The sequence below is a fragment of the Lactuca sativa genome, chromosome 5 (assembly GCF_002870075.4).
Source record: "Lactuca sativa cultivar Salinas chromosome 5, Lsat_Salinas_v11, whole genome shotgun sequence".
NCBI lineage: Eukaryota > Viridiplantae > Streptophyta > Magnoliopsida > Asterales > Asteraceae > Lactuca > Lactuca sativa.
In genome coordinates, this window is record NC_056627.2 from 155,180,995 (window position 1) to 155,198,504 (window position 17,510).

Genomic DNA, 17,510 nt, shown 5'->3' on the forward strand with positions numbered 1-17,510 from the left:
GGAGTACGTAGAAGACACATCATACTTTTGTTCATATATACTTATGTATAACATTTGTACAACTATACTTTCAAACAAATGTAAATTTCATATGTAATGTAATGGTTGTTTACTTTGCTTACTATGTACATTGGTTATGATATTCAACATGAAGTCACCTCCACCCCGGAACGTTTCCGCCCTGAGTTTCGGGGTGTGACATACGAAGTCAGACTTGGACGTTCTTTTTAAGTACGATCATGGTTTAATGATATCTAACATAGTAGGTAACCAAATAGAGACTTTTGAACATTTTATTTTCAAAGTTAATTTCATTACATCGAAAGAGGTTACAATACTTGCCCCTTTCAGGTCATTACATAGATTCGAAATATCGGGTTGTTACATCATCCCCCCGTAAGAGGGAATTTCATCCCGAAATTAATTACTAAATAAGCGCCACTGGACTAGAGAAGAGATGCAGGTACTTTTGTTGCATCTGATCTTATCGTTCCCAAGTGAATTCAGGTCCTCACTTAGCGTTCCAGCGAACATTCACTATTGGTATGCGACTGTGTTTAGTTCGTTTGATTTCCCTATCCATGATCTCGACGGGTTCTTCCACAAAGTTAAGATTTTCGTTAAGTTCGATTTCATCGAGTGGAATCACAAGAGTTTCATTGTACAAACACTTTTTCAGGTTCGATACGTGGAGCACTAGATGTACTTTGTTAAGCTCGATTGGAAGTTGGAGATTATAAGCTGCTGGACCAATTCTTGAAATAATTTCGAAGGCTCCAATGTACCGAGGATTTAGCTTTCCATGCTTCCAAAAGCGTATCATGCCCTTCCAGGGTGAGACATTCAGCAGTACGCGGTCACCAACCTGAAATTCCAAGGGTTTTCGTCTTTTGTCGGCATAACTCTTTTACCTATCCCATGAGGCTTTTAGTCGTTCTCGAATTTGAACAATCTTTTCAGTCGTTTCTCTAATGATCTCTGGACCAGTGAGAGTGCTATCAGGGACTAGACCTTTTGCCAACTGCATGTCGCCTACTTCCGTCCAGCACAGAGGTGATCTGCACTTACGGTCGTAAAGGGCTTCAAATGGAGCAGTCTTGATACTAGTATGATAACTGTTGTTATAAGAGAACTCAACTAAACGTAAGTGAACATCACACTCTTTACCAAAGTTGATTATACATGCTCGCAACATGTCTTCTAGGGTTTGGATCGTTCTCTCACTCTGTTCGTCAGTTTGTGGGTGATAGGTTGTACTCATATCCAACCTTGTTCCTATGGATTTTTGCAATGATTGCCAGAATATGGAAGTGAATCTACTGTCTCTGTCCAAGATGATAGACATCGGCACTCCATGAAGTCGCACGATCTCTCGGATCTAGGTTCTCGATAGTTTTTCCATTTTATCAGTTTCCTTGATCGGTAAGAAATTAGCAGACTTGGTTAGTATGTCGACGATCACCCAAATAGTATCTTGGCCACCCGGAGTTTTGGGTAGTTTTGTTATGAAGTCCATGGAAATCTATTCGCATTTCCACTCAGGTATTTCAGGTTGATGGAGTAAACCTAAGGGCTTCTGGTGTTCTATTTTTATCTTGGCGCATGTCAAGCACTTGCCCACATAGGTAGCAATTTCTACTTTCATGTTTGGCCACCAGTAGAGTTGCTTGAGATCTAGATACATCTTATCTGACCCTGGGTGCACGGAGTATGGAGACTTGTGTGCTTCATTCATAACTACCTCTCTGAACCCACCAAACTTGGTTCTCCAGATTCGGTTCATGAGGTAGCGTACTCTGTCACTCTTGATTTCTAGGTTCTTGTCCATCCCCCTAAGGGTCTCACCTGTCATGTTTTCGGGTTTCAAGGCTTCTATTTGAGCTTCCTTGACTTGTGCTGACAGATGCGAATGGATCGACATGGTTAATGACTTCAATCTTCGACCAGAGTACTCCTTACGACTAAGGGCATCAGCCACAACGTTTTCCTTTCCCGGATGATAGCTAATCTCACATTCGTAGTCATTGAGCAATTCGACCCAACGTCGTTGTCTCATGTTTAACTCCTTCTGGTCGAATATGTGTTGAAGGCTCTTGTGGTCTGTAAAGATGGTGCACTTGGTACCGTATAGGTAGTGCCTCCAGATTTTCAGAGCGAAGACCATCGCGCCAAGTTCTAAGTCATGAGTGGTGTAGTTGACTTCATGTGTTTTCAGTTGTCATGAGGCATACGTAATAACCTTTCCTCTCTGCATTAGTACACAGCCCAACCCTTGTTTCGAAGCATCGCAATACACCACAAAATCTTCGATCCCTTCTGGAAGAGAAAGAATGGGCACACTGCAAAGGGCCTATTTCAGAGTCTGAAATGCAGCATCTTGTTTTTCTCCCCAGCTGTAGGTCACACCTTTCTGAGTTAGGGAGGTAAGAGGCTTTGTGATGCTGGAGAAGTTCTGAATGAACCTTCAATAATAACCAGCAAGGCCTAGAAATTGGCGAATCTCTGTTGGTGTAGTTGGTGCAGACCAATTTTTGATAGCCTTGATTTTAGATGGGTCCACGTGGATTCCTTCCTTGCTGACCATGTGACCGAGGAATTCCGAACTTTCTAATCCAAAACTCGCATTTTGAGAACTTCGCATAAAGTCTCTTAGCTCGTAATGTCTCTAAGACTTGTCTCAGATGTTGTCTATGCTTTTCTTACTCTTTAAATAAATGAGTATTTCATCTATGAATACTATCACAAATTTATCCAAGAATGGACGACATACCCGATTCATTAGATCCATGAATACGGCCGGGGCATTGGTTAGTCCGAACGGCATCACTAAAAACTTGTAATGCTCGTATCTTGTTCGGAAGGCCGTCTTGGGAATATCACTTTCCAGGACACGCAGCTAGTGATATCCCGATCTCAGATCAATCTTGGAGAAGTAGTTGTCTCCTTGGAGTAGTTCGAATAAGTCGTCGATTCGGGGTAGGGGAAATCGGTTCTTGATGGTAAGTTTGTTGAGTTCTCGGTAGTCGATGCACATCCTGAATGATCCATCCTTCTTTTTTCACAAATAACACGGGTGCTCCCCAAGGCGAGAAGCTCGGGCTGATGAATCCTTTGCTGAGTAGCTCATTCAGTTGGCTGGATAGCTCCTGCATCTCTGCTGGGGCTAATCGATAGTGCGATTTGGCTACTGGGGTAGCTCCGGGAATCAGATCGATTCTGAACTCGACTTGTCTCGCGGGTGGTATTCCTGGAAGGTCCTCGGGAAAAACATCGGGAATATCGCATAAGTCAGGCACATTCTTGATGTCGTGGACTTCGCGTTTCACATCCACGACATATGCCAAAAACGCATGACATTCCTTGAGTAGGAACTTCTGAGCTTGGATACTTGAGATGATACGAAGAGTGGTACTGGGTTTGTTGCCATAGATAATGAAAGTTTCGCCGGTTGGCAGATTAAGGCGAACGGCCTTATCGTAACATAAAATGTCCGCATGATGAGAACTCAGCCAATCCATGCCTATAATGACATCAAAACTCTTAATCGAGACTGGCATGAGGTTGATTGGAAAGGGATTATCATTTAGATTTACTGTACAGTTTAAGTATATCTCCTTAGTGCCTTCTGTTTTGCCGTTGGCCATTTCTACTACAAACGGTTCACTTAATGATTGTGGTGTTGGTTTTAGCAGGCCTTTAAAATCATGACTCACAAAACTTCTCTCCGCTCTACTATCAAATAAAATGCATGCATACGAGTTATCGAGAAGAAACGTACCCGTAAAAACAGTGGGGTCCGCAATGGCTTCATCTTGTCCCATTGCGAACACTCGGCCCCTCCTGCCAGTATTCCTGTTGTTTGCCTTCGGGTAGTCCCTACGGTAGTGTCCCATGGCTCCGCACTCAAAGCAGGCACGGCTTACTCCGGTATTAGCAGTGGGGGCGGCTTGTTGGGTTGGCTCCTTGCAGAAGCAGGTTGTATGCCCCTTCTTATTGCACCTAGTGCATTAGAGGTCACGGTAAAGACCGTGGTGGTGGAAGTTGCATTGGTTACATTTCAGAAGTTTCCCATTGTATGAACTTGTGGGTGCAGTGAAGGTAGGTACAGTAATAGCGTGGGCCGCTACCACTTGTTGTTTCTTGGGGTTCTCCTGTAGGGTTTGTCCCCTTCTCTTGTTCCAAGGCCTACCCTGGCCCTGTACCTCCTTAGATGGATTGTCAGTAGCTGCAATGGTAACCTGTTTTACCCCATGGTCGATGAGTTGCTGAGCCAGGCGTTTAGCACTGTTGAAAGTGATAGGGTTGGAAGCCAAGACATGACCTTGAATCTCGGGTGACAATCCCCAAGTGTATCTTTCAACCTTTTTCGATTCTGGGTTGACCATGGTAGGACACAAGGCAGCGAGGTCGCTGAACCTAGCTGTGTAGGAGACTAGATCAAGCCCAATCATCTTCAGATTCTAGAGCTCTTGCTCAAGTTTTTGTATTTCGCCCCTTGGGCAGTATTCTTCCAGTAATAGAACCTTCAGATCTTCCCAACTCATTGCGTTGGCGACAGTGAGAGTCATAGAGTTTACATGGCTTTTCCACCATGTGAGGGCTTGATCAATGAAGGTGCAAGAAGCAAACTTGACTTTGCTCGCTTCTTGGCACGAGCAGATCTCGAAGACTGTTTCGGTCTTTTCGAACCATTGCATTAGTGCAATGACTCCCCCAGTGCCATTAAAAGTTTTTGGCTTTGCATTGGAGAACTCCTTATAAGTACATTCCCTTACTTGACCATGACCAGTGCCACGATTGGAATGATTCGTGCTGCTTCCTATCCCTCCATTTCCGTTGGAATTTATTTGCGAGAGGGCTGCAGTTACTGCTGCTGTGATAGCAGCCTGGACCATTGCCGAATCATAAGTTGGTGGTGGAGGTGGTGGTGGTGTCGTGCCTGGTCTGGGTCTTAGGTTTGGACGAGGAGGCATCGCGCTACCAAAAGAAAATGAAAGATTATAAGTTTTGGTAATTGAAGTTGAACGATAATGAGTTAACTCTCCTTAATAGTTCAAGAATGTGGTTTGACCTACACAGGGTCTTGATTTCGGTTTACAAATGGAGTTTGAATAGATAAACTCATGAATTGAATGAACTTCACAGAATTAACATACGAAAGAGATATGCCCTATATATATTAAACATATGGTTGTGTTACATCCGAGTTTAGACAAAAATTTTGACCTTTCTAAAGGTCTCCGATTACAAAAAGTTAAAGAAAATAATACTTTTATCCGAATTCCTAACTTATAACAAAATTTGAAAGTCGGGCAAGTACTACTTGCGGCGCGGTTTGCGTTTGGAGCTTGACTCCGTGTCCGACTGTTTTGACTCCATGAGGCACCTATCAAATGCGGCTTGTTGTTCCCTCATCTCTGTTATTACTGCAACCGTGGCATTCAGTTGTTCTTGGAGGGCATTAGTGTGGTCTAGGCAATACCCTTGCAACTTGTCCAAACGGCGAATTTCGGAAGTATGCACTTACACTTCCACATTGGCCTCGCGGATCCGGTTGGCTTGATCTCCGGATTGATAGCATTGGTTGGCTAATTTGCCAACCATGACTGGCAGTGCTCGGTCCGCTGAACTTCCGCATCTGACATCGTAGAAGTCTTGGCACATGACGTAGGGAGGGCATAAGCCTTGTCGTTGGCTCTAATGGTGAAGGTGACTCCCCTATACGGGAGTTGGTCCTTGGAAGTTCCTAACAAAGACGGGAGGTTGTGGGGCCGGTGGATTGATTACCTCTGGCTCCGAATCTGTACCAGAGTCCTCTCCTTCATCCAACTCTATAGGTTCCTCGTCTTCTTTGGGATCTTCTTCGATCCATCCTCCATTACCTTGGTTGGGGTAGTAGGGGTCACCGGGATGATGGAATTCAACCATTGAGTCTATACGAGAATAGGGTTAAGAATTGACTATAAGCTAAAGCACATGAAATTTACCCTTAAGTTTAACGGTTGAAGATACTCAAACACTCCTTTAGTATTCTTTAACGATACGCTCTTGGTAAGTTTTAAATTTGTTGTCCACTGCAGACACTCCTTGGCATACGTTAGTCGGCTCTCGGATAAGTATAGTTGATCAGGCTATATTCTTCCCAGTTCCGATTACATGTCCCAAGGCATACCTGCACTGCACAACTTATTTATAATTCTTCTATATTGATCTATTTATGAAACTGTTATTAGTATGAAATGAATGCACGCCTACTTTACAGAAACTAAATAAATTTAATTTCAAAAGTATGACTCTTACTCAGAGTGTTTTTGCCCAGTTGTTTTTATAGTTGTATACCAAAAATGGTTTTGATATACTTAATTCCCTATAAACAACGCTATGATACCGAAGACAAGCCGAGGATGGGGATGTTGGAACTATCCTCTGTGAACAACCCAACTACAGGAAGAATAATAGAAAAGACAAGGGACAAAAAGATGGTGCAACTTTCACATCTTATTCTCTGCTTGAAAATGGAAATTACACCCACAAAAATCGATTCCTAAACTCAGCTTATAAAGTAGAAGTACCCAAGAAAACAAGGGAAAGTAACAAAGAATCCTAAACTCGTGCAACCTATAGCCAACATGGTTTTGACTTTATCAATTAAAAGTACCAAAATGAGTAAACTACCTTCAAGACAATCACAAAAATTCTCCCCCTTAATCCAAACTATTCCCGCCAAGCTTCTTTCTTTCTCTCGGTCTCTTTCTCAGGCAAACCATCGGTCTAGTTTAAGGTTTATCTCATTCTGTCTTCTCCTATTGAAGTGTTAGTCTTGACAACCCACCGGTCAAGGTTGTATTCTTCCTTGCTCTTCTTTTCATGCTCTTCTTGCTAAAATTTCGAGTTCTAAAAGAAAAAACTAAAACTTTCCACTTGCTGTTGTCTGCTACTTGCTACAGACTTCTGGTTTACTACTTGCTACAAACCTCATGATTGCTATCTTCCATTTCCTGTGATTGCCAAAGCATGATCGACCTTGCTACTTGCGTTTCCTTTATTGTTACTTCTTTCTTTTATTCTTTCTCCTTGCTACTTGCCTTCTTGCTTACGATTCTTGTTGCTTGCATTTTGTTTCTTGCTTCCTAACATACAACAAACTTTTGCTGCTTCTTTCTTCCTATCTTTCTTCTTTCTAATTTGTTGCCGTGTAGTCGGTCTTAATGCTTGCTACTTGCTTTTTCCCTCTCCACTTGATTAAATAGATTTATAATCCATCTTCTCTTTCTTGCTACGAACCAAGTGTGAACCTGGTGCTCTGTGAACAAACCAACTACAAGAAGAATAATAGAAAAGACAAGGGACAAAAAGATGGTGCAACTTTCACATCTTATTCTCTGCTTCAAAATGGAAATTACACCCACAAGATTCGATTCTTAAATTCAGCTTATAAAGTAGAAGTACCCAATAAAACAAGGGAAAGTAACAAAGAATCCTAAACTCGTGCAACCTACATCCAACATGGTTTTGAATTTATCAATTAAAAGTAACAAAATGAGTAAACTACCCCTAAGACAATCACATGATTTTTGACTCAGTTTGGATTAACACCAACAGGAGATTACAGGAAATGCAACAGGGTACGTTTTTCAGAGGTAGTGACAGTGGAGGTGGCTAAGTGAATGATGCTCGATGGTTCACAGTCTGTGAGCCATATATTTGAATGCCTGAAGTGAAGGTAGAAGCAAAAGAGAGAGTTTTTTTTTAAATCAGTTAGGCCTTTTGGTATAGATAGCACGAGAGTGTTTGTGGTCTAGGTGTCACACCCCCAAACCAGAACGGCGGAAACGTTCGGGGGCGGAGGACATCATATTCAGTATCATAACAGTTCATAGAAAGGAAAGTACACACCACCATACATATAAACGTTTTCAAAATGTTTACATAATTGTATTCGTTACATGTTCAAAGATAAATACATAAACATCTTTCAAAAGAAGTAATTAACGCCAGCGCGTAAATCCCTAAAAGTTGATTTCCAAACCTGCTTAGCAGTTCCTTGAGAACACAAGTTATTTCAAAGTAAAAGTGTCAACAATTAAGTTGGTGAGTTCATAAGCGGTTTTGAGAAATTCTATGCCATTCCAAAATGCGTGTATGTTTTCCAAGAAAATTCCTTATTTTCTTATAAAACTATGAAATGCATGAGAATATATTCGTGTGGAAAAATGTAGATAGTTGAATCAAGAAAATCCCTTATTTTCCTATTAGTTGTTTGTTTTGTATACAGGAAAATCCCTTATTTTCCTAAAGTAACAAGCTGTCTAATGTCCAAGACCGAAATCGAAAGCAACCGACATGCTTTAAAAGATTCAGGCATAGTTTCATATAATAAAACTTGTAAGAAGACCGCAGTTGTTAGATGAAGAGTAGTTTTAATTGTTACCCATTCATAAATCAGAAGTACTATAATAATTGTATACCGGTGAGTTTTATAACCATACTAAACATAATATGCCTGTAGCGACGTTCTTCAGGCGTCGAAGCGTTATGACATACTGTCACCCCAAAGGATGGACTGTAGCTAACAGTTAGGGCGCGGGATCATGGCTTCCGTATAGATCCATACACATTTGACACGTTCTCCCAACAGGAGACTCTCGTTATAGACAGGACTTGAAGTGGTACCTTTTAGCAAAAAGGTAGTATTTGAAGATGTAAACGTCTAACGAATTCTCAACTAAGTCTGTATTAAAGTAGTAGTTTTGTATGCAATGTTTATCCTTTTTCACAATGTTTGACAAAGCATAAGTCATAAGTTCTTTGAATGCATAAAACGGTTTATCAATGATGGCTACTTCAGATACTATGTACTTTGTATAAATCTAGTGCATGCAAAGTATAACAAGAGTTTTCATATAGTAGTTATGAATCACATATGATTCATTTGATAAAAATGAGTAAAGTGAAACTTTATGTAACACAATAGATAACCATGTGTTTACTTGTATTCTCCCCCGAAATGTATTAAAAGTACATTATAAAGTATTTGAAAGTGTATAAAAGGGGGTATGAACTCACTTGATAGGTCGAAGAAGGTGAGACGAAAACCGTGCAGAACATTGACTTGGAAAGTGGATTTTCTCGGGATTCTCGGGAATTTCGGGAGCGTAAAACTTCCTTCGGGGCTTGATTATGGGAACCAGGACTTTGGGATATTTATTGAATAGAAAATGAGGCAAAAACGCAAGAAAGATGAGAGGAAATGAGCATTTTCCCCGGAACCCTCGCATCCCTTTTACAGGGGTTGGAACCGCCTCGGTACGCTCGGCGTACGCGTGCGTCATGCGTGACCGAATCCTCGACTGCCTCGGAGCTCGGATGGGACGGGGCATAGCCTTGCATAGGGGACGACGTGGACGATCCGAGGCCTAGTCCTCGAGTTCGCTGGGCATACGAGGGTACGCTGAGGTTAACTCGGATTGGGCCGGTGACCCCTCCTTCGGATAATACCGAAATTTGATTTAAATATATATTTTTATTATTTAGTATACTTCAAAAATTCATATCTTCTTCATACGAACTCCGTTTTCGACATTCTTTATATCCACGCGTAGGTGAGACTACGCTCTAAAACTTTCGCTTAGACTCCATCAGCAAATTAATAAATTATTTTTATTATTTATTATTAAAAGGCCGGGGTAAGAAAAGTTCGTTAGAAATTCATAACTTCATTATCCGACGTCTGTTTTTTCCTAGACTTTTTACTATTGAAAAACCATTGTCGAGACCTTCAATTATCATTTAGGTTATTCCGGCCAAAAGTCGCTCGATCTCTGTTTTGAGTTTTTAGTTGTCTATCACTGTGCCGAACTTGGAAAAATCATAACTTCCTTATACGAAGTCAGATTTTGACGTTCTTTTTAAGTACAATCACGGTTTAATGATATCTAACATAGTAGGTAACCAAAAAGAGACTTTTGAACATTTTATTTTCAAAGTTAATTTCATTACATCGAAAGCGGTTACAATACTTGCCCCTTTCAGGTCATTACATAGATTCAAAATATTGGGTTGTTACACTAGGTGGCCACGAACCACGACCGTGCACACCACCCCTGTGGTTCGTATGGTGGGTCGTGGTCGTGGCCCTCCATGCTCCGAACAACGAACCCAAACGGTCAATAGTTTAATTTCTTGAATTAAATCTCGTTTGACCACTTTCTTCTTCTTCTCCCTAATGGCTTCATTTCTATTTCTTCAACATTCTCCTATAAATACTACCACTCGTCTTCTTATTTTCACATAATTCTTCTCCCCTTTAGATAGATTTTTGTTGTTTGATCCTTCAAAAACTATGCCTCCGAAAAATAAGAAATGGTCAGAACAGGAAGAAGAGAAATTAGCACAAGCATGAGTGACAGTTTCGGAAGACGACGCTGGCTTCTAGTTCTTTTTGGATAAATGTTGAAAGTGTTTTCCATGGTTTAATGGGTTGTGCAATTCGAAATGTTGATGAAATATGCTTAAAGTGGCGCGATATGAGGCCCAAATGTTCTAAGTTCAATGGAATTTACAATTTTGTTGTAAACAACATACACAAAGCCGGTATCGATTCGGTTAATGTGGCCATTGAGCAATATGAAAACACATATCATCAACGTTTTAGACATGTCAAAGCTTCGCAAAAATTGAAGAATTCTCCAAAATGGAATAACCTAGCTTAAAAAAACACAAATTAGAAGTTTGGTATTTTTAGCCTTTTAATTCTTAATGCTATTTTTATTTTTTTTATTTTAGTTAATGTAATTTTTAGTTTTAAAGTTATTTTATTTTTTTTGGTTTTACTTAATGTAGTTTTTATTTAAATTAATGAAAATTAGTATTTAAAAAAACAATTATATAAATTAAATTTAATTAAAAAAATGAGGTGGAGTGTTATGTTTAGTGATAGGCATCCCATGTTAGTGGTAGATGAATGTGGTGCTGATGTGGCACCCACTACATATGTGGTAGGTATAAGGCCATATGGTATACTAACCACGAGGCTGTTCGTGGTTGAGCTGGCCACGAACAACGGTCGTGCACACCGCCCCGTAGGTTCGAGGTAGCTCGTGCTCGTGGTTTTCGTGTTCCACACAACGGATGTAAACGCCCAATCAAATCGAAGCCCCATTTGACCGTTGTTGCTAGCCGTTGAACGACTAATTTGGTTTTAAAAAAAATTTACCCACTTTATTTACCTATAAATACAACACCTTAACTTCTTAATTTTTACACCATTCTTTTCTTTCTCTATACATAAACTACACACTACATATTCACAACCAAAAACCATGGATCCCAACCAAAACACCCCTCCAAACTACAGAAATTGCAAACCCGATAACGCTTTTGCGTTAGATACAACACGTCGCCAATTCCCGACTATGGAGTCACCTCAAGACGGTTTTATCAATCTACTTCAAAGTGGTTCCCCTATCCAACAAACACCACTTTTCCAACAACAATATCAACCTTTTCCGGCTTTCCAACAACAACAAATGCAACAACAATACCAACAATTTCAACAATTCCAACAACTACAACAACTCCAACAACAATCGTCACAACAACAACAACCACCAATTTCACAACCATCAAGCTCACAACCACCACTTTCATCGGATTTTGTTGCGGAAACGCAACCTTCACCACCACCTCAACCAAAAAAGAAAAAAGGAAAAAAACCGGTCCGACCCACTACCACCCAAGAAAGGGTCCTAGACAAAAGAAGAAGAAGAAAAGTTAGCGGAGGCATGGGTGGCGGCTTCCGAAGATCCAATTGTAGGAAATAGTCAGCCTTACGAAAGTTTTTGAAAAAACGTCCGAGCCATTTTTTACGAGTTAATGGAAAGTGAAACTCGAAATGCCGATCAAATTACGTCGAAATGGCAAGATATTCGACTAAAATGCACCGAGTTTGGAGGAATCTACAACAACCTCCTAAACATACGCAAAAGCAGCTCGAACAATTTTGATGTTTTCAAGGCGGCCATGGACCAATTTGAAAAAACAACGCCAACACGCAAAGCTTTTTCGTATATGAAACCGTGGCTAAAATTGAAAGACGCCCCAAAATGGAAAGAGCATATGGAAGGAACTTCCCAATCTTCCGGTTCAAAGCGTTCGAGAAACCCCGATGGAACTTCTCAACAATCGGACGGCCGAACACACATCGACATCAACGACGTTCCGATAGATCTTGAAAATGACCAACCTGTTCGTCGACCCGTTCGAAGAAATAAAGCAAAAAAAGCGGTGTCAACATCTTCGAATTCTAGTGTTATGGATATGTTTGACGATAAATTTGATCGATATGTGCAACTTCAAGAAACGAAGGCTAAGGTGATGACTCAGATGGAACAAAAAATGATCGAAGCACAATCATCATTTCAAGAGGCACAAGAGACACTCCAAACAAAAACCGATATGGAAATGTTGAAAATGAAAGCGGACGACCTTGAGGGCGAAGACTTGGAACTTTTCCAAGCAATGAAAGAGTCGGTTCGAGCCCGACGTAGGCGTAGGGGATAGTTTATTTTATTTATGGTTGGAATTTTTAGTTATTTTTAATGTTTTTTAATTTTTTTTTAATTTAACTAATGTAATTTTTATTTTGATTGTTATGCTTATCTTTGTTTTAATTTCAATTAATGTAGTTTTTATTTAATGTAATTTGGTATTTTAATTTAATGGAAAAACTAGTATTAAAAAATGATTTTAATGTATTTTTGAATTAAAATAATAATAGTAATAATGATGTGGAGTGGTGTGTTAGTGGTAGGTATCACATGTTAGTGGTAGTGGAATGTGGTGCTGATGTGGCACCCACCATATATGTAGTATGTGGTGGGTATAAAAGATGGTCTAACGAATAACCTTATAAATATTAACCTTGTATCTAGGTCAATATTTGTGTTAGTTTAATATACTTTTTTTTGGCAATCTCTTATTTCATAACAAAGTAAAAAAATTGTTATATACGTTTAACTTAAAAGTGTAAATGTTTTGCGATCATAATTATTTTTGTAAATTATATTGTCAATAATATTATTAATTATATATTACTTTATAACATTAGTGTTAGGAATTAAGGATCGATACCAAATAAACACACGACAATTGAGATTGAAAAAAAAAAAAAAAAAAAAAAAAGATTTAAAGTGGTTCACTTGTAGTTGCACTGCAACCTACTAATATGGCCCATTTATTGAGCATCGAAGTTGCGGTGTTGTATAACTTAAACTTTGGCGCGACCCCGTAGTCAACTCCGTAGTTGCATCACAAAATGCTAAATCATTGACCGGGTAGTTTTTGATACAATAATTACTAGTCAATTTTTTATGTTAATTGCTTACGTAATTGTGACACCCAAATTTTTGCAAAAATTTTAAACTTTTAAAACCCATCTAACATTAAATTAAAACAACTGAAATAGTCATAACATAATCCATGTACTTAATAATACAACTGAAATAGTCATAACATAATCCATGTACTTAATAATCTTGTAAAATAAGTGCGGAAGTAATAATAATAATAAGGTCCCAACAAAAATAACTAGTAGTGATGTCTCAGTGCTCCATGTCAAGCCCTAGCCTCTTTAATCTTAACACCTGAAAAGTTATAAGGGAAACCGTAAGCACAAAGCTTAGTGAATTCAAACACAGACATTGTACTAACATTCATATTTACTAACCCTAATCCATTTTCCAATTATAGTTTTATAATAAGGGCAAAGAACGAATCAACGCCAAGATATCAGTTTTACAAAATGACTACAGATCTGATGGAAAACAGAATCGTAGCCACCCGTGATTCCTTTTTGGCTTATCCATCCTTCTCCCTTTGAAACACATTTTAAGATGTGTTCATCATCCCAATTTAGTCCCCATGATCATGGTGGTACTAAAAAGGGTTAGGTATCATTAGGATTTCATTTTGCCACAAGATTGTAATAACAATCAACATGAAAAATGAACATAAAGCACATAAAATCACCATTCTCCCTTTTAGGGTTTCCATGATCTTTTGCCACATGTAATCCCCTAGATCCATCATCCACCATATATGGGGTGAAGATAGGATCTTGAGATGATGTATAACATACAATTACAAATCAAATAAGAAGGAGAAGAAGTGAAGATGAAATCATAAAACTAGAACAAGGTTATGAATCAATTTGTAAGAAATGATAAGGAGGTTCATACCAATATGAATCAAGGCTGGAATTGAACAAGAATTAAGCTCCAAACAACATCCCCTTGGCTGCTCTTGATCCCAAAGAGATAGAGGACGATTTTAGAGAGAGAGAGGGAGGGTTTAGAGTGTTTTTCTTGTGTGTGTTCCAAATGACTCAATTAACACATTAAGTACTATTTACTAGATGGACTTTGCAAATAGGCCCATAGTCTATGGACTTCAATAAAAGGAGTTTACAAGATGATCAAAAGAGTCCAATAACATAAGAAATCAGACATTGGTTAAATAAATTAACCCAAGGTTACAAGGTTAATTAAATTAAAATAACCAAACGTACCGAGAAAAACCGGGGCGTTACAACTCTCCCCCACTAAGAACGGACTTCGTCCTCGAAGTCAACACCTAGAAACAGATCCGGATAATGAGCACGCATCTCGCATTCCAGTTCCCAAGTCCATTCCGAACCCTTCCTATGTCGCCACTGCACCTTAACCAGGTTTATAGTCTTGTTGTGGAGAGCTTTCGACTTTCGTTCTAAAATAGCGATTGGTTTCTCAACGTAATTGAGACGCTCGTCAATCTATATGTCCTCCAGTGGTATCACAGCGGTCTCATCAACAACGCATTTTCATAACTGAGACACGTGGGACGTATTATGAATTAGACTAAGCTCGTCAGGAATCTCTAAACGGTAAGCCACCTTTCCCACACGGGCTATGTCCTTGTAGGGTCCAATGAATCGGGGTCCGAGCTTTCCCCGTTTCCGAAATCGAATCACACCTTTCCAGGGGGAGACTTTGAGCAACACCTAATCTCCCACCTGGAACTCAAGATTGGAGCATCTTTTGTCGGCATAACTTTTCTGACGACCCCTCGCTGTAACCAAATGATCCCGAATGACGTGGATTTTCTCTATAGTCCGAAGCACGATATTGGTACTCCCAAGTACCCTCTGCCCAACCTCACCCCAACAAACGAGCGTCACAAATTAGATCTAACAAAGAAAATACCATCGTCATCCGGAGACACTTAGCTCGAATCGGTTCGGCAGATTGTTTACAACTGAGAGCATCAGCTACAACATTAGATTTACCGGGGTGGTGGTGAATTTGACAATCATAATATTTTACCACATCCAACCATCTGATCTAACTCACGTTCAAATCCCGCTAATTGAACTAGTATTTCAGACTCTTATGGTCAGTGTATATGATACAGTTCACTCCATAGAGATAGTGCCTCCAAATCTTAAGAGTGAAACAACAACCCCAAGCTCTAAATCATGAGTCGGATAGTTCCCTTCGTGGGGTTTCAGCTTTCGGGAGGCATAGGCTATCACCTTGTCCCGTTGTATTAACACGACACCAAGACCCTGAAGCGTTGCATCACTTTAAACCACCATATCCTCAACCCTATCAGGTAAGGCCAAAATCAAAGAATCACACAATCGCTTCCTCAGCTCATCAAACGCAAATTGTTGCTCCGGACCCCAAATGAATTTCACTGATTTCTTGGTCAATCAGGTGAGTGGCAAGGCAATTTTAGAGAATTTTCCATTGAACCTACGGTAATAACCGGCTAAACCATAGAAACTGCCAATTTCAGAAGGTGTTTTTGGAATCTCCCATTGTTTAACCGCATTAACCTTGGCTTGATCGACCTTAATACCGTGTTTTTCTTTTTACCACATGCCCCAAGAACTGAACTTCTTCTAACCAAAATTCACATTTTGAAAATTTAGCATAAAGCCTTTCTCTTGGCAGAGTTTCCAGAATCTCCCGAAGGTGTTGCTCATGCTCTTCTTTGGTCTTAGAATAGACCAAGATGTCATCAATGAACACTATGACCACACCGTTAAGCATCGGGCTACACACCCGGTTCATGAGATCCATAAAAGCTGCAGGTGCATTGGTGAGCCCAAAAGGCATCACCACGAACTCAAAATGCCCATAGCGAGTACGTAATGCTGTTTTCTCAATGTCTTCTTCACGAACCCGCATCTGATGGTAACCGCAAGACCCTGAAGCGTTGCATCACTGTAAACCACTATATCCTCAACTCTATCAGGTAAGGCCAAAATCAGAGTATCACACAATCGCTTCCTCAGCTCATCAAACGCAAATTGTTGCTCCGGACCCCAAATGAATTTCACTGATTTCTTGGTCAATCGGGTGAATGGCAAGGGAATTTTAGAGAATTTTCCATTGAACCTACGGTAATAACCGGCTAAACCATAGAAACTGCCAATTTTAGAAGGTGTTTTTGGAATCTCCCATTGTTTAACCGCATTAACCTTGGCTTGATCGACCTTAATACCGTGTTTTTCTTTTTACCACATGCCCCAAGAACTGAACTTCTTCTAACCAAAATTCACATTTTGAGAATTTAGCATAAAGCCTTTCTCTTGCCAGAGTTTCCAGAATCTCCCTAAGGTGTTGCTCATGCTCTTCTTTGGTCTTAGAATAGACCAAGATGTCATCAATGAACACTATGACCGAACGGTTAAGCATCGGGCTACACACCCGGTTCATGAGATCCATAAAAGCTGCGGGTGCATTGGTGAGCCCAAAAGGCATCACCACGAACTCAAAATGCCCATAGCGAGTACGTAATGTTGTTTTCTCAATGTCTTCTTCACGAACCCGCACCTGATGGTAACCGCAAAGTAAATCAATCTTGGAGAACCAAGACGCTCCTTGAAACTGATCGAAAAGATTGTCAATACGTGGCAACGGGTACCTATTCTTTATCGTGCGCTTGTTTAGCTCCCTATAATCAATACACATTCGCTGGGATCCATCTTTCTTCTTCACAAAGAGAATAGGAGCACCCCAAGGCGAGCAGCTTGGTCGTATAAACCCTTTATCACTTAGTTCTTGAAGTTGATCTTGGAGCTCTTTCATTTCAAATGGTGCCAAGCGGTAAGGGGATTTCACTACCGGAGTCGCACCTAGCACCAAATCAATGTGAAACTCCACTTGCCGAATAGGTGGCAAGCCAGGGAGTTCCTCCGGAAAGACATCGCTGAAGTCGGAAACGATAGGAACGTCGTCTAGTGCTATAGCAGAAGAGCAAGAAGCCATAGCCAGGCGGGGAATGTCCCCCTGAATAATAAGTTCTCCACCTCTATGGTTTCGAACACGAACTTGCTTCTTACGACAGTGGATTTCCGCATCAAACGCATCAAGCCAATCCATGTCTACGATAACACAGAGCTCTCGCATCGCAATAGGGATAAGATCAATAAGGAATTCAACTCCAGAAAACTTGAGAGTGCAACC